Source organism: Lontra canadensis, unplaced genomic scaffold (genome assembly GCF_010015895.1).
Source record: "Lontra canadensis isolate GAN:19392208 unplaced genomic scaffold, GSC_riverotter_1.0 scaffold188, whole genome shotgun sequence".
NCBI lineage: Eukaryota > Metazoa > Chordata > Mammalia > Carnivora > Mustelidae > Lontra > Lontra canadensis.
Window position 1 is genome coordinate 1,361,588 of NW_022631182.1, and position 18,640 is coordinate 1,380,227.

The 18,640-nt window shown below is 41.7% G+C and overlaps 1 long non-coding RNA gene across 1 annotated transcript in view; it reads right to left on the reverse strand.

Annotated features, from left to right (window-relative positions):
* The window catches only part of LOC116861019, a 54,218-nt gene extending 38,244 nt beyond the window's left edge, over positions 1–15,974 (reverse strand). The window contains exon 1 of the long non-coding RNA XR_004381395.1: positions 15,723–15,974. This is a non-coding gene — a long non-coding RNA (uncharacterized LOC116861019). The remainder of the gene's footprint in view (positions 1–15,722) is intronic.
* Between the last annotated feature and the right edge of the window lie 2,666 nt (positions 15,975–18,640).

Consider the following 18,640-nt stretch of genomic DNA (forward strand, 5'->3'; position numbering starts at 1 on the left):
GGGGTGTAGCTTTAGAACAAGAGATAATCTTGAAAATGGTGGGGGTGGGGGAGTGAGGGTATTTTGTGCCAAGGCAATGGATAAAGAAGACTATCCAGAGTGATTCCATAGAACAGGGCAAGATGGGGCCAGCACAGAGCACATTAGAAAAGTGTAGTGATATTATCTACTGTCTGATCTGGTTTAACCAGTTATAATACACTGACCTCTTGTGTCATAGTTTACAAACAACTTCATAGTCATTTTCTTACTGAATTTAGTTTTTTTTAACTTTTTAAATCTTTTTAACTCTTTTTTTTAACTCTATTTTTTTTTCAAATAAGGAGAAAATCAGAGAATCCATGACTTTCCCAAGCTCCTTCAGCCAGTGAGTGGCTAACCTGCCTTCTGACCTCAGTTTCCTTTCCAAATGTCCTCCAGTGTCATTCTTGACCTTGGACCAGTGAGAACACAAGAGTTTGTCCCTAGTTGCTCTCACATGCTCTCATGTCTGGGAGGTGTCAACTGTCTAGATTATAGTTTTTTTTATTTACATACCCTGTACTCAAACACACAAAGCAGCCTACAAAGCAAGAGTAATACATCAGTCCATATAGGCAAAGTGACATCCCCTTCCTTCTCCTTCAAATCGGGGCTGTGCCATGGTGAGTGATTTGGAGAGGACCTGGAATCACCACACAGGGCCCTGGATCTCCATATACTTCTACTTAGAGACAGAAGCTCTCAGCACAATGGAACAGACTGGCTCAGAGAACCTACTGACTGCACCCTCTTCTGGGTGAATCAGACATGAGATAGGGTCTAGCCAGAGCATCTAATTACACAGGCCAGGTCAGGCTCTGGAATCAAAGCCCCGCTCACTGCCAGGATACCAGCATCCAAGGTGTCAGAGAAGACAGCCGCGGGCGAGGGGCAGGGGACCCACATTGGAACCGACTTCAGCAGTCGTTGGTCCCAGGCAAGCCTGCTCTACAGACTGGGAAAAGTAATAAAGGGCTTTAATGGAGGTTTTATTATGGGCTGGGAGGCAAAAGTTGGTTATCCAACTGGCAACCTGCTCTGAGAAACAAGCAGATTCCTTTCATGTGGCAACTCTAACATGCTGAGATCATGCCGAAGAACAGGGAGGCAGGGCTCTGAATTTCTGCAACTCAGCACAGCCTTTGTGGGAGATGCCCAGGCAGCTCAAAGCGGGGGCTGCTGAGCCAGACCTGTAGGCAGGCTGGGCAGGCGATGAGGAGCAAGGCTCGACTGAGGTCCTCAGGCCAGCCCATGGAGAAGCCCGCACCTCTCCTCATCATGCATAGGGACAACATTGTCTACTGGCAGGTCCCAGGGCCCCGGAACCTCCCCAGCTGCATATTTATTTTCTTTTCTTAAAAGAAAAAGTCCACTAATTCAGAAGCGGCTGCCAATCACTTGGGAAACTCGTTACAAATCCAGATTATTGCTTCATACTATAACGACCTGGCTTTTGATAATCGGCTTGCTTTAGAGATGAATTCATTAGAATATCTGGGGAAGGTAAAACATATTATTTTGTTGTGGTAAAAAGGTACCTATCATAAAATTGACCATTTTAACAACTTTTAAGTGTACAGTGGCCTTAAGTACATTCACACTGAAACAATTATTTCTGAGAAAGAACCACTAGATGTCTAGCATTGGGTAGAATGATTCTTAGGGGAAAAAATCTGTTGTCACTGACGTACATTTGAGAGAACTATGCGTCAGCACTGTACTGTTCTCTAGTGGGTAAAGTTGTTTCTCACGGTGGTACAAGCTAACAGTTCTGAAACAGCTGGTCCTGTGTGCCAGGGTTGAACAAATAAATAAATGGACATCAAATATGAGGAGCCATGTTTCTCACTGTTGGAGTGGGAGTTTACAGATAAGGAAAGGGATGAACCATGTGGTACTGGATTAGCCAGAGATAGACATATGAACTCATGCTTAGCTTAATATAGATGCTGATGGGTATATGAAAATAATTATAGACATATATGTTACTATACATGTATGTATTTTCTTGATCTGGCCATTAAGAGGGTCTAGAAGCAATGACATTCTACTAGCAACAAGCATACCCAACACCCAGATCTTGGTTGCTAATACATTATACAACTAAAGGAACCAAGGCTCTTGATTCTAGGGCTGGGGCAGGGAAAATATAAGATGAGCCTACAGCTTCTTTGTAGGGCCAGAAATTAAGGATGTGCTCAGAAAACAAAATAATAGGAGTATGTCAAAAAGAAGTAGGAACCAACAGAACTTTGAATGGTTAAAGCTGAAACAATTTGAGCAACAAAATAAGTAACATAGTATTAGATTATATAACCCAAAGTATAAAATAAATAAATACACATGCATCCATACTGACAGAAGTAAAAGCTTGAATAAATAAATGGTAGAGGATAGATAAATTTCCCACTCAGAATACCAAATAATTTACGCAGGTACTACCCTCTTAAGGAGTGAAGTGTAACCCTCTACCTCTTAGATGTAGGTAATCCTAGTGCCTTGCTTGCAAAGAATATAGTATGGAGAGAAAATAAAAAGTAATTTTGCAGTGGAAAAACCTGACCAACACTACCTAAGCCAAATGACCAAGATCAACATCATCAGTGAAAGGCAAGTTTATAACACATGCTCTTGATACAATATATTGAGAACACACTGCACCGGAGCTCTGTAGACTTCCTTTCAGAAATATGCTCTCTCTCTCTCTCTCTCTCTAAAATAAATAATTCTTTAAAATAATACTAATATTTCAGTATTGAAATATTGTGGCAAATGTGCCGTCACAATGTAAGACATCAACAATAGGGGATACTGTTGGGTATATGAGAACTCTCTGTACTATCTTTGTCACTTTTTCGATATGTTTAAAAATACACTTAAAATAGAAAGTTTATGTAAAAAAAAAACAAACACCATACATAAATTGATTTTATTTCCTAGGCATCTACTATGAACTGGAGATCACGCCTCATCTCAAAAGGCATACTCCAATAGATAAAAACAAAACAAAATATCCCCAGACAGCACCATACAAGAAAAAGGAAGATGAATAAAGAAGTGAGCTGCAAAACAAACACTCTGCTAGTTCAAGAGAGGAGTAATCACACCCACTGAAAAAGGATGAATATCAAGTTTACTTCCTCTGTGAGCCCCCGTGCTCCAGCCTCTCCAGTGAATCAAACAATTCCTTCATCATCTCTGTCCCTGGGTCTGTGTTAAAATGAATGAGAAGAGACGTCATCTCTGTAGGGCATGTGGTCACATCCATAATTCCTTACCCCAGGTTCTAGATCAATGCAAGTCCTTCCCTACATTCCCAAAAGCAGTGAAGGCATTCTGAAGAGTCCCTACTTCTCAAATATATATACATGAGGTCATCTTTCAGGGTCTGAAGCCCCATCCTGGTCAATTCAGCAAATGAGGGTCCAGGACCCTTGATGCCATATTCAAAGATGTGAGTCCTTGAATGAGCCACTTAGTTTCATCCCATCCTACAATTTATTCCTCCAACACATACTGAACCTCTGCCCAGCTGCCAGTCTAGCATAATGGCCCAAGCCTGGGCCTTTCCACTCAGATGTCCTGAGTGCAAATATGGCCCAACTACCTACAAGGTACATGATCTCAGGGAATGAGTAATCCATCCAAGCCACAGACTTCTAAGGTATAGAGGAAGAAAGGATTGAACGTACCTTATAGAGTTGAAGAGATTAAATGAACACACAAAGGGCTTAGCGTGCTATGTGGCACACACTCTATGCTTAATGAGAATTAGCTGCTATCATTATTAGGGGAAGGGAATACAAAAGTAGACAAAGCTGATACAGTTGCTTGACTCATTAGAAAATGAAATCTAGTAGATTACATCCAGTGGCCACAAGTTGTTCCCCTAACCCAATCTCCTTTAGACAATGGGAGGAGATTGGCAGAGAAAATGTGATCTGACTACAGAATAGCATTGTTCATGAATAATTTGGGTCATGTGTCAAGTGTGTCCTTACACAGCAAATTCTTTCTCCGCCAAAATCAGAATCAGGTAATATGACAAAGGAACAGTTGTGAAATATTTTCATGATAATGCTTAGCTAAATCATTATGGCAGTTACAGTTAATAAAGTAACATCATTTCTGCACTGTATTGATAATTTAAAGGTGTTCATGATGGAATACTGAAAACCAGGTCTATCATAAAAAAGTTAATATGTATTTCCACTATACACACACACACATACTCTTCAAGAAAATACTATCTTTTATAGTAGTTAAGGGTCCCTTTCAGTTTGGTCCCCAATTGACAGAAAGAATACCCTTTGATTTCCAGCTCTAGCTAGCAAGTCGAGTCTCCTGCTGTTACCCTTGACCCAATCCCCAACCCCCAAGAAAACAAAAACAAAAACTGTTTGCTCTAAAAGTTGGATTTTCTCCACACCTGGGGGTGTGGGGGGGGTTCAGTGAGCCTCTGCTCCCCATTGTGTACCCTGTGACCGCTCCTCCCCTCTGTACATGGCAGTATATCTGCATGAGCACCCTCCCACCAGTTTGTCCCCATGCTGGATGGCAACAATTTAGTACTCGGTTAAGGAGTAGCCTCTTGTTAATCAGATAAGTTTCCTACAAAACAGAAACTGCACAATTCACTGAGGCTTTCAGTCCCTATAACAATCTGTTTATTTCTTCAAGGATGCAAACTATCCCTTTTGTACCCTGTGCATAGCACTTCAGAATGTAATAAAGAAAGAAATTTCATCTTTTTCCCCTTAGCTATGAACACTACTGTCTAGTGCATACGGAATCCTTAATAAATATGTATGAGGTGGTTGTTTCTTTGAATGAATCTCTTCTATTCCATTGCTTGGCTATTTTTATTTCACAAATAATTACATGGTACTTACCATGTACTCAACACTGTCCCCTGTGCTTTTACATATATGCACTCATTTAATCTTCACAATAATCCTGTGAAGCAAGTACTATTATTATATCCTTCTTACAGACAAAGAATCTGAGGTACAGAAAAGTTAAGTTAACTGGCTTAAGGTCATTTACCAAGTGGCAGAGTTGGAATGGGAACCTGGAAGGTCTAGATTTAAAATGTGTGCTTCCAACCCTATGTTATGACTAACCTCTGTATTAGTCCACCCTCCTCCTGGCCACAGGGGGTGGGCTCAGCCTTGAGCAATCAGAGGACCACATCTCCCTAATCAAAGTTACAGTCTGGGATGTGGACATGTAGTTCAAGCCAGGTCAGAGAGAGTCCCCCTCCCATCCTCCTCCACCCCACCCAGGGTTCTGCCATTTGAAGCTGTAGGTGAAGGTATTTGCCTTTGGAGGAATGGAACAGGAGAGACATGAATCCCGGAAGCACTGAAGAAGAAATCTATCTCTTGAAGGATAGAATACAGCCCAAGTCTGGGGAAGTGGTGTTGAGATGTGAGCAGAAATGCAGAAGAAGATGACACCTTGCTTAAACCTATAGATCTAGTTGTGACTGAAACCCCTTCCACCCATGGGCTTTCTGTTACACCTCCCTGTATGTTCCCCACTTTGTAAAAACTTAAGCTTGTAGAGTTGGGTTTATGTTACTTTCAAATAAAACTGCTATTCATTTGTTGGGGGAGGGGGGCGGATTATTTAATAAAAAAAATGAATGCCTAAATGGCCCTGATTAATACAACTCAGCCATCCATTAAATAAATAGCAGTTGTGTCATGAGCTGTGACAAGCATGGGAGTTCTAGCAGTGGACACAAGAGTCCCCCATCACACAGGGAGGGAAGACAGACATTTAAAGGATGAACTGCAATGGGACAGCAAGCCCCATCAAGAGCCAAAACCACCCCAGGGCAGCTGCCATGTGGAGTGGGAGGAGCCTAGGACTAAGAGAGGGAGAGAAGCAGGGTCCAGATCATGCAGAGCAGGGAAGGCCATGTCAGAAATTCAGTCTGACCCTGAGATCAGTAGCAGGGGTGAAGGGGAGGGAGGAGTGTGGGCACTGGAAGGTTTTAATAGGGATGACATGTTCAGATTTGTACTCTCAACAACTCTGCCTGAAGCAGGGAGAACATATGGTCTCGGTAAAAAGTAACGGTGGCCTGGCCTAACGTCACAGCAGAGGGGGCTAGAAATATCTAGGAAGTTAAGTTTAGGTCCCAGCAGCCCAGGGTAGCAAAGCCAGAAGAGAAATTAGAGATTTCTAGAGATCTATGGAGCTGCTTCCTTTATCCACAGAGAAGTACCTCGAAGGTACAGAGGAGCACCCTTCTTGCAGAGTTTAGCATACATCTGGGCAAATCCAGATCACGATCGATGGCTCATCCACCGGTCGTGAAACAAATAGTCCTTAAGATGAATGCACAAAGCAAATAAAAATTTGAAATAAAGATTTTTCTTTCCTGCTTGCAAAGGTTTGGGAGCTGTAAAAGCCACAGCTAATTCGTTTGCCCCTCTTCCCCTGCTAGCATCAGTGAATTTAGTGCCTCATTTTCTCCAATAGATCATCACTCCTCAGTCTTTCTGGTCATTTTTATTGTCTTTCACATTAGCCTTGACCTCTAATTGAGGATTTTGATATTATGGTAAAAGAAGTCAGCCAGACATGAAAGGATGAATAGTGTATGATTGCACTTCTAGGAGGCACCTGGAGCAGTCAAATTCAGAGACAGAAAGTAGGGTGGTGATTGCCCAGGGCTGCGGGAAGGGAGGGATGGCGAGTTACTGTTTGATGGGTTTAAAGTTTCAGTTTGCCATCATGTGAAAACGCCCTGGAGATGGACAGTGGTGATGGTTGCACCAGGGGAAGGTACTTAATGCCAAAGAACCCCACACTGAAAAATAGCTACAATGATAATTTTTATGTTACATATATCTTCCCACAATAAAAATAAATTTAAAAAATAAAATGTAATGTAATTGAGTGCATGTTTGTTCCAAGAAGCTTTCATATTTCATTCCTTCTATTTTCCCATGTCTTTCTCCTTAGAGTGATCCTGACACAGAGACCTGATTAACATATATCCTTACTTTATAAATGTTGATTAAGGACCCACAGTTGGCATTTCCTCGTTTATTCCTAACAACCACCCAGTGTGGTGATGATATTGGCCCTACTTTACAGATGAGCTTCAGAGATTTCCACTGAATATCACAAAGCTTGTGCTAGATAAAGTAGCAGAGAAATTTCTTGTTAAAGAAACTGATTCAAGACTCATTTCTTCATTTAAGGACTGTAAAATTCATTCTGAGAGCCTTAAATCCATTACATCTAAATCATTTAAGAACCTTTGTAGCAGAATGTGGGATTTCTTATGGGCAGTTCTTCAACATCTTGTTTCCACATCCATCTGTTCTCTCTTGTAGGAAATGACCATAATAAATCACTGTTAACACACACTAACCCAACTCACCAAACCCCAGCCAAGACTCTGTTCTGGAATATCCCAACCCATTCCCAAAGGACTGTTACAAAGAAATGGACTAACTGTTCCAAACGGAATTAACATCGAGGGTTAAATGAATTCTTTTTCATTTTTCTAAGTGTTCCATAATTAAAAGAGGGATGGTTGTCTCCATGAATATGTTTATGTTGAGCACCAATCTCCCTACACAGAACCCGACAATGCTCTGATAGCAACTACTCATGATTACCATGACCCATTTTCCCCTATCCAAAGGCTATCCATGTGTTCTTTCTTGAGGTAGGAGAAGTCTTAGAGAGTGTCCCATTCCATCTTTGGTTTTTCTGCCCTTCCTGCTATCCTGATATCACTTCAGTCTTCACCCTACAAACACACAGCTCAAACCTGACAGACCACCAGGAGTCCCTTCCCTCCACAACCACTCTAGCCTCCTGGGCACAGGTCCAGGAGAGAGTGGGGCTGCCTGAGATCTTCAAGGTGACCCCTAAAGGCAGACGATCCCTGGAGACCTGCCAGAGTGACTCCCCTGACAGCCTGAGAACCAGTTGCCAAGGAGTCTCTCCTTAATCTGCAGCACCACCTTTTGAGAAGACGTTGTATTTGGGGATAATATTGGGCAAGACCAAGGCTGGAAATTGGAGTTGCTGGCTTGCTGGGTGGATGGGCAGGTCTGTGAGACATCCCTGCCACACTTCTGGTCTGGAGCAGAATTGCCTAAGAGAGAGAGAATCCCAAGCAGGTTCCATGTCCAGCATGGAGCCCAACACAGGGCTCAATCTCACAACCCTGAGATCATGACCAAGAGCTGGCCACTTAACTGACTGAGCCACGCAGGTTTCCCCTGAAATCTCATTCTTTTTAAAAGCTCCTGTCTTTGTGATCAAGCTTACCTAGATTGGAGAATAAATCCCAAGCTAGCTCTTGAACAGAACTAAATAATATTCTTCACAAAGACTTTTGTGTAGGAAAGCCAACTAGACAGAAGGAGAAGTGTGTCTAATTTTTAAGTGAGAAAATGAGAGGAAAGACAGAAAACTGTGTGATTGAACTTAACACTACAACACAGTGCACACAGCCAGCAGGTCAGGAACCTGGTTCCAATGACTGTAGAAATGGTCACTTGACCTTCACAAGCCAGGCCATTCAGCCTCCCCTGCAGAGACTGCCTTCCAGGTTGTTCACTCAAACACCAAAGGACGTTTGCTTTCCATGAATGATCTGAATTGGCACTTTACCTCACTGTTCCTGAGTTGAAGTGACTTGTTCCTTCTCTTTACACCAAATGACCATTCTCTCTCTTGTTCTCAGTGCTAGATAGCCACTGCCCCACCTCTGGATCCATGCTCTGTCCTGCCCTGTGCTATCGCCCCAGAAGGCTGGGCCTTGAAGATACCATTTTCAACTGGCATGTTTCAGATTCAGCCAGTGGAAGGTGCTGGTAGGAGATCAGAGGGCAGGAGAAAGAGAGATTAAGGACATTCTTCTCCACTACATCCCTGCTTCAGCCTGGTTCTGGGGTTTTTACTGCACCCCTTCCTTCTCACAGCTCCTACCAAGGAGCCCTCCTTTCTGAGCTGTCTCTCACAGGGCTCCAGTGACACCACACCCCATGCCTTGTCCCCTCAGCCCCACAGATGATGGCAGCTTCCTGCTGACAATTTTCTCTGGGGGCTTCAACATTCCTGTTCAATCCTTTAATAGCCAGTCCTCACTTTCTAAAGTAGTGCCTTCATCAGAGTCTCCACTGGAACCATCTATGGTAAGTTCTGTTTCCTGCCTGCACCCCACCTGCTCAGGTCATACTCAGCTCCTTGCTGTGACACACATACAGCCTCAGGATCCCTCCCCATACTTTTCCATTTCCCTGTAACACTTGATTCCCAGATTCCTGCTTTGCCCACTTCCTTACCTCAGGGATACATTTCCTGACCACCCTCCATAAAATGGCAACCTCCCCTCATCCCCTTGCACCTCTCACTCTATATCTCCCTTACACTCCTCTGATTTTCTTCATAATATTTTTGTCATTTGTCATACTATATAGTGATCCATGTGTTGTTGTTGTTTTTCCTTTTTCTCCCCCAACTGGAATGGAAGCTCATTTAGAGTTCATTGCTAACCTTAAACAGTGCCAGGAATATGGTGGGTACTCCATAAACATTTCTTGAATGAATAAATGCATTGTGTAGACACTGCTTGGCTCTCTGTCATAACTTCAGGCTGTGAACTCTGCATGCAGCTTTTCCCAATGAAGCGCTCCACACCAACTCGGGGAATAATTACTGCTGAGTCAAAGGTGCTTGGAATTGTACTCAGTAATACTTGATGCAGCATCAAGAGAAATCAAGTCAGAAAAAGAAAATAATCCCCAAATTCCAAGACCAGCAGCATTTGGAATCTAGACAAGCTCCAGAACTAGGAGTAAGGTGCAAGAGTGAGTCAAAGAGCCAAACTCAGAACGGATGAATTCATGAGGTGGGTCAGGGTTGGATGGGACTGGGCTTGAAAGAACAGAAGGAGGAAAGGGTAAGTGCTGAGATAAAAGGGCCATGTGGCATGGCCAAAGGTTTTGTCCTTGGAAAATAAAGAAGAAAATGCGAAGTCCTGTATCTTTTTGTGTTAGGCTTCCTCTTTATGAAAACTTCCAACTTTGCTTATGTTACCTTGGCAACACTTATAAGCCCTTTATCTTCTGAAGCAGGAGTGATGGGACTTTGTGCTGTTTCCTTCCCAAGGGTCTAAGGAACATTGAAGGGGAAAAAGTGAGCATCTCAAAATAAAGTCATGTTGGCCCTGAGAGATACATTAAGATTTCATGGATCAGAATCCAGCCCACCTCTAAAAAACACCATGGAATAATTCAGAGCCAGGGAGACCTGGACTCTTGGGCCCACATAATCTGATCACACCCACATTGTGTCCCCCTGCACACTCCTCACCACTCCCTGCTGCCCAGAGCCATGCTAGACCCCTGACAATTCTTGGCCTTTGTTCATGTCAGCCATTCTCACAAAAGAGTAGCGTTCCCTCATCATAATCTCAGCTTGCATTTCCCTACTGACTAACCGTGTTGAGCATCTTTTCATGTGCTTATTTGCCATCTGTTCATCTTCTTTGGTGATGTGCCTTTTCAAATTGTTTGCTCATTTTTAATTTTACTGACTTTTGAGAGTTCTTCACATATTCTGTAACAAGTCCTTTATCAGATAAGTAAGCTGCAAATTTTCTCCCAGTCCCTGGCTTAAATTTTCATTCTCTTAACTGTCTTTCAAAGAGAGATTCTAAATATTGATGAAGTCTAACTTAGCAGTTGTCTCTTTTGTGGCCCATGCTTTGGTAACATAGCGATGCAATCCCCATCTAACCCAAAGTCACAAAGCCTTTCCTTTTCCTCCTATGTTCTGGAATGTTTTCTATTATCTACTTAACTCCACTGTGATCACAGAACATACTTTGTATGATTTTGAGTCTTGTAAATCTGTTAAGGTTTGTTTTATAATGCAGGATATCTTGATGAAATTTCTGTGTGTTCCTGAAAAAAATGTATATCCTACCACTATTAGGTGCCACGGGTTAAAGACAACTAGGCCCAGTCGGCTGATGGTGTAGTTCAGTTCCACATATTTACCAATTTTCTGTCTATTTGTTCTACCAATTGCTGAGAAAGGACTTCTAAAGACTCCAACTGTAATTGTGAAATTGTCTTTTTATCTTTTCAATTCTATCTGCTTTTCTCCTTCATGTATCTTAGTGTTCTGTTGTTAGCAGCAAAACATTTAGAATTGGTAGGTCTTCCTTGTGAATTGACTCTTTTATCATTATAAAATGTATAAAGTCTTTCTTTGTGCCCATGAGTTTTGGTTTTGTTTTGTTTTGTTTTTTCTGTGAAGTCTACTTTGTCTTAGATTAGTAGAGTCACACCAGCTCTCCTCTGTGTGGTGTTTGCCTGACAGATCATTGCCCATCCTTTTACTTTTAACCAACACCTATCATCTGAAGGGAGTTTTTTACAACATAATTATTGACAGGCTTGGATTTAGATTTACCATTTTGTTCTTTGTTCCATTTTTCCTCTCTGGGTTTTGTTTCTCTATTTCTTCTTCTCTGCTTTCTCTGGGTTTATTTGAACATTTTTTGCTATTCCATTGTAACTTATCCACTGCATTTTTTTTTTTACTGTATCTCTTCGTATAGGTTTTGTAGTGGTCGCTCTTGAAATGACTATATACATAATCAACTTTTCTGATCTAGTTTGGTTTGATATTTTATCACTTTAAGTGGAATGCAGAAACTACCAGTTGTTCCCTTCATCTCCCTTCTGTGTCATAGCTATCCTAGGTTATATCTACATACACTGAAAATTCCATCAGACAACGTTGTATTTTATTGTTTTTAATCATCAAACAAACTTCAAAGAACTCATTGGAGAAGAGTAGTCTATTAAATTTACTGAGATATTTATTATCTCTGTTACTCTTCCTTGATTCTTGATGTTCCCAGTTTCTTCCTGGCATAACTTCCTTTGTGTCTGCAGACTTCCTCTAGCAATTTCCTTAGATCAGGTCTGCTGGTAACAGACTCTTTTCTCTTTCCTTCATCGGAGATTTTTTATTTTGCTCTCATCCCTGAAAATATTTTCACTGGATGTAGAATTCTAGATGAAGAGAGTTCCTGTCTTTCAGCACATGAAAAAATGTTCCAATTTCTTCTGGCTTCCTGGTTTCTGATGAGAAACTGGAGAAATCCGCAGTTACTGGAATCAGGTTTTCCTACAAGAAATGCATCATTTCTCTCTGGATGCTTTCTAGATTTTTCTGTCTTATGTTTTCAGCAGTTTAATTATGACATATCTGAATGTGGTTTGCTTTGGATTTATCTGAGGTTTGAGGTTCACTGGGCTTGTTGAACCTGTAGGTTTCTGACTTTCATCAAATTTGGAAAGTTTTCAGACCATTTTTTCTTATTCTTGTACTTTTTCTCTTTTCTTTCTGGTGCACTGATGACCTTTTGTTATTGTCCCATAGGCCCTTGAGATCTGTTTTTTGTTTTTTTAATCTTTTCTCTCTGTGTCCTGATTAGATCTATCTTCATATTCTGACTCACTTCTGTCATCTCCATTCTACTCTTAAACCCATCTAGTGAGGATTTATTTTTATCTCTGAATTAACAAATTTCCTTTATTTTCCTAAATTTCCTGGATTTTTTTTTTACATCTTCTGTTTCTTTGCTGAGAATTTCTAACTTTTCACCCATTTCAAGAGTGCTCTCCCTTACTTGTTAGAGAATTTTTTAATAACTGCTTTAAAATTTTTGTCCATGTTAGTGAGACATTTACTCTGTTGCCTATCTTTCTCTGTATGGGTCAAGATTTTTCTGGATCTTTCTGTGTGCCAAGTAATTTTGGATTTTATCCGAAACATATTGAGCATTGTTTTCTGAGATTCTGGGTTGTATCTAAATCCTATAAAGAAAGCACTTAGGCCACAAGTTCTAATTAGCCTTATAAGGTTTGTGGTTCTGGTATCAGTTCAGCTTTCAGAGCTGTTATAGTACTATTTGGATCAGTCTCACAGGTATACTACCCAGTGGTCACACTGGGATTTGGATAGTGGTATATCCCATAGTTCAGGTCTCAAAATCTATATATGCTTTTTAGGGTCAAGCCCAGGGTGTTATACCAGAGCTCCATAATCCACATTAAGGGGTTTCCCTCTGGTTTCAGGTTCCTGCAGGTTCCCATTGCTGCTGCTACCACAGTTTTGCTTGAGCTGGGACAATAGAAAATGAAGAAAAGGCCAGAAGAAAAGAAAAACGAGGACTTCTACAATCTCTCTAAATATTGGGAGTTTTCTTTCCTGCTTAAGCCAGAACTCAAGGACTTCTCCTGGACATTTTTGTCTGCATCCTCCTGCCTACTTGCAGATTTGGGGCTGATTGAAGTCAGGGAAATAACAGAGTTGGGGGAAAATAATAAACTCACTCCCAGTTCAGGGGTAATACAAATTCTAGCCTTTTCCCCCAATCCATATGATACTATCGACTTTTCAGAATCCTCAAATAGCAGCCCCATACATTTTGTCTAGGTTTTGGATTCACAGGTCAGAAACCAGAATCTTCTGCAATGTTTTCAAATGGAAGTGATACATGTGATCTTTGATTTTTTTTCTTCACATTTTTCTAATTAAACCATTTAAAATAATAAGAAGACAATGAAATGACTAAAACAGTTGCTTGACCTAGATTTGTTCTTCAGAAGGATGAGTAGCTTTACTGTCTCTGTCTTCACGTAGCATTGACTCAAGATTATTGGATAAGGACTCTAGATAAGCTTTAAGGGGCACTTCAAGGATCTAACAAATAATGCAGTTACTGCTGGGCTCTGTGAGTTTTTACTGGTTGAATAATGCATGGTGATCATGCACCTGGGCTCCAGTCTTCAAGAGGCAAGTCCATCCTGCCCTTGCAACACCGAAACCAACCTTAACGGGATACTAATGGTGCTACTGCAACTGCATGATAGAAGTTATGTTACTCTTTCAGATGTTGAGTACTTCTATGTGCAGACATTGTACCAGATACTTCTCTCACTTTATCTACTTTAGTCCTTACCACAGCCAGAAAGGTAGGTATTATAGTATCATTTAGAGTTGAGAAACCCAAGGCTCAGTAAGATTACAGCACTTGCCAGGTTCCCAGAGCTACTAAGTGGTGAGACCCAATTTGAATCTTATTCCAGTGACTTTATTCTTCCCACACATTACATGCCCCTTGAGGGGAGCATTTATATTTGATTACTCTCTGTAAATCCAAGGCTGTTCACCTAGCAGGACTCCATAAATGAATTCATTAATTTAATAACCAACATTAGCCTCTATCTTGTTGGGTTCTTTTCCTTTTCTTCCAGTCTATTTCCATGTATTTTCCTTTCTCCTTCCCCTGTCTTCCAAAAGGACCCTGAACTCCTCAACAATCTGGCAAGCAACATCTGGTCACTTAAAACACTGCAATGACTGACTAGATTTCCCAGTTCCTGTTCAGATGCAGAGCGTGCTGGAGACACTGTAAGCCCCATCTATGCTTTCCTCTGTGTCTTCTTGCCACAATCAGTGCTGGGCTCTGCAAACAACCAGTACCCCATAATATTGCCAGTTGTTCCAATCCTTGGCCAAACCTTTCTTGTTCTTGGGTGCCTGCTCTTTTGTCGCACCTTCTCTACCTGCCCTGGAGAACATGCAGTCCACTCTCTAGGTTTCTATAAAAGGGATTCTTATATCTGGTGAGAGACTAGATGATGTGGCCTCCGAGGTTGTTTCCATGCTAACATTATGTCCCCTTGTGATTCCAGAAAGTTGCACTGCTGACTGCTGTCTCTTGGGAAGAACAAAGGGACATGTGGCAAAGCTCCTGCTCTGTCATCCAGGAAACACCAAGTGATATGCCTTCTTTGACCTATGAGCCATCCAACCTTAGTAACATACCCTAGGGAGTAGCTCTCAGACATTAAGGTGATTAAGAATTATTTGAAGTGCTTGACAAAAATGCTGATTCCCTCTCCCAGTGAACATATTCTGAATCAGTAAGGGTGCTAGGGCCCAGGTTCTTCAGTTTCCACAAGTGCTCACAGGCAGTTCTGATGGGGGTGGACCACAGCCTACCTTAAGAAATTGTGCACCAAAGAAAACATATTAGTGAGATGTCTTATTTTATCCAACACCTAGACCAGCAAGCACTCGACGTAAATGAGCTGATGGTAATTAATTCTGGACAGAATGATTTTTTTTGCCTAAATGAAGAAACAGACTGTCCATAACAATAACGACAATAGCTGTGATTTGCTGGGGGCTTATTCTAACCCAGCAACAATTCTACATTATCAATTTCATCCTCAAAACTCATCTGGACAAGGGCTACTATCTAAATTTTTAAAAAGACAAAATTGAAATTGGGGGTTAAAGCAAGGCACTGCCAGTATATGGCTAAGCTTGGACTTGAACATGGGTTTATGGGGCCCCAAAAGACAATGCTCATTCTGCACCACCACACTTCCTCCCTTCCTAGTAATTACCTTGGGGGAGAGGAAGAATGATTATTATGTATAAGCTCCGCATGGTATGAGCCTACCTCCCTTAAAATTAGAAAGAAATATGGTCGATCATAAAGGAAAACACCCTACAGTGAGCCCGAGGGAATTGGTGGACTCTTCTACTAAAAGTCTTTAAAGCATAAAGAACTCGGTTGTTAAGCTTCATCCTCCAGAAGGCAGAGAAATGGAAAAGACGACACTCACCCCAAGTCTTTTCAGGCCAAGAATTCCATTAAATCTTGCCCTCCACTAAATACCTGTCTCCATTCTAAAGGACTTGCTGTAGCCAACTTCTCCAGCCTGTAGGTGCAAACATCTGGATGGCAGGTGTTTGATTTTGTAGGTGCCAGAGGACACACAGCTGAGCTGCACAGCTGAGGGGACAGGAGAGGAAATGTTGTGCATTGATGTAGCACCTTTCAACTCTCCCTGAGCCCCCTTCAACAGGGAAGTGATGGGGGTAGGAGGTGACCAGAGGGCCAGCAGCTGTGGAACAGCTGCACAGGGGAGCATTTAAGACTGACTAGAACAGGAAGTGAAACACAGAAGGTCAGTCAGTCTCAGGGAGGGTCTGAGGGAAGTGGAGGGGAGCGGGGCTAAATCTTCCTGCCTGATGATGATGCTCTGGGGAGGGCCTGCTTAAGCTCAGAAACCAAGGACTCCGCTTCTAGTTTTTGGAGGGGAAGAGAAAGAAGGAAGTGGAAAGAGCTTTTCTGTGTGTTTTCATTAAAAACAAAAAGAGTGGGTGCCTGGGTGCCTCAGTGGGTTAAGCATCTGCTTTCCACTCAGGTTGTGATCCCAGGGTCCCAGATCAAGCCCCACATCAAGCTTCCTGCTCAGTAGGGGAGTCTGCTTCTCTTTCTCCCTCTGCAGCTCCCACTCTCCCCCACCTGCTCGTGCTCTCTCTCTCTCTCAATCACTCTCTCTCTCAAATAAATAAAATAAAATTAACAAAAAAAAACAAAAAGAGTCACACAGGCAGCATGTGCTTTCTCCACCATTCCATGCCCTTTCCTAGAACTGGCTGTGGAGTTCAAAGAGCCCACTACCTCACAGGTACAAGGGCATCCGTTGTCACTTTCCTTCAATCCACTTGTACCTCATCTCAGGTCTCTTACCTACCAGGAGGAGCAAAACTAAACAAATCCACTTCCATTCTCCTAAGAGACTTCTCCCCAAAAGGGTGCCAACATTGGAGACAGCCCTCTGGTTCTGGGTAATGGATCTCCCTGGTACTGGCTAAGATGTCCTTGTGCCAGCCTGAAGAGTCCAGTCCCTTTAGGTCCAGTGCCACTGTGCCCCAAGTCCAGCCTCCCTAGTTCCCCCACACCACCATCCCCTCCAAAACCAGCCTCCTCTCCAGGCACCACCAGGACCCCCGAAACTCTGGAGGTGCCTACTGTCTGTCATGCTGCTCCCAAGATATTTGCCTCCTTCCTTTTTCCCTCCTCCTCTAGAACACCAAGAAAATAGACTGGTAGCTTTAAACATACACAAAAGACAGAAACAGACTTTGATTTCAATGTCACTTGTACATTCCATCTTGCAAGAAAAGCACTTTAAAAATATAAAACATGTATAGCCGTTTTATGTGCTAAGTACGTAAGCAGTAAAGCATAAAGTTCTAAGCACTTTATATATGCTAGATCATTAAATTCTCACAAAAATGTTACGAGGTAAGTCCTACTGTTCTCCCACTTTACAGACAAGGAAAATGAGGTACAGTGAGACTGAGTAACTTACCCAAGGTCACACAGGTTGGCAGTGGTGGAATCGGAATTTGAACCCAGGTCATGTCTCTAGAGTCTGTGGTCTGTGATATAAACAATACTCACAAATTACCTCCTTGAAACTAGAGAAGGGAAAAGCAGATTAAAACACATACAAACAAATATTTCGAAATTTGTTTTCCCACAGAAGAGGATAAGTAAGTAAGTTTCCTAGACATCGCTAGATACTCTCCCAGTACCACCACAAGATACCATAGTAGAAGCATAGAAGCTTATCTCTCCTCAAAAGCCACCAGCAAAGAAAAGAACAAAAAAAAAAGAGAGAGAAGAAGAAGAAGAAGAAAGGGAAAAAGAAAGAGAAAAGAAAAGAAAAAGGAAAATCAAGTTCTGCTTCAAAAAATTAACCTGAACTAGATCAGATTTCAAACTACAAGTAACTAATTTGCATTGAGGAGCAGGGTTAAAAGTTTAAACCATCAAAAACAGATTTAAATACAGAGAACAAACAGTTGTCTGCCAGAGGAAGGGGGGGCAGTGTCTGGGCATGAGTAAAAAAGATAAAGGGAGAGAGGGGTTAAACCATCAGTAAAAACAGCAGTTGAGTTCAATTTGAAAAAAAAAAAAAAAAGTAAGTTGCTTTTCTAAAAATCTGAGTTGAGTGATGGTTTTAGCTGGTACATATGTTCTCTATCAACTAGTAAAGTGCAAATGTGTCCTTAAAAAAATAAAAATAAAAATACTTCTCCAGCTGGGAGTAGGGGGTCTACAAAAATTGCAAGTAGAACCATCAGATAGCTATGTAGTTTCAGTAATAAAAAATAAATCTTGTTTCTGTATCGCCATCCCTGATCTCCCTCCTATGTTTCTTACTCATATTTCTTGGCCCTTTGAAGGCAACATGGCACAATCCAAATCCTTTACTCTTCTCTTAAAACTATCCCTACTCCTATATTCTTTAACTTCATGGCAACATCTTTTCAGTCTTCCAAGCCTAAAACCCAAAAGTCAGCCTGTTTGGGGTGCCTAGGTGGCACAGTTGGTTAAGTGTCAGACTCTTGGTCTCTCTCTGTGTGTGTGTGTGTGTGTGTGTGTGTGTGTGTTGTGTGTGTTATGTTAGTCACCATAAACATCATTAGTTTTTGATACAGTGTTCCAAGATTCATTGTTCATGTAAAACACCCAGTGTTCCATGCAGTACATGCCCTCCTTAATACCCACCACCAGGATCACCAGACTCTTTGTCTTGACTCAAGTCCATGTCAGTCTCTGCCCTCAGCACAGTGTCTGCTTAAGTTTTTCTCTCCCTCTCCTTCTGCCCTCCCATCTCTCTCTCTCAAGTAAACAGAGAAATCTTCAAAAAAGAAAAAAAAGTGAACTTGTGTGTTTATTTCT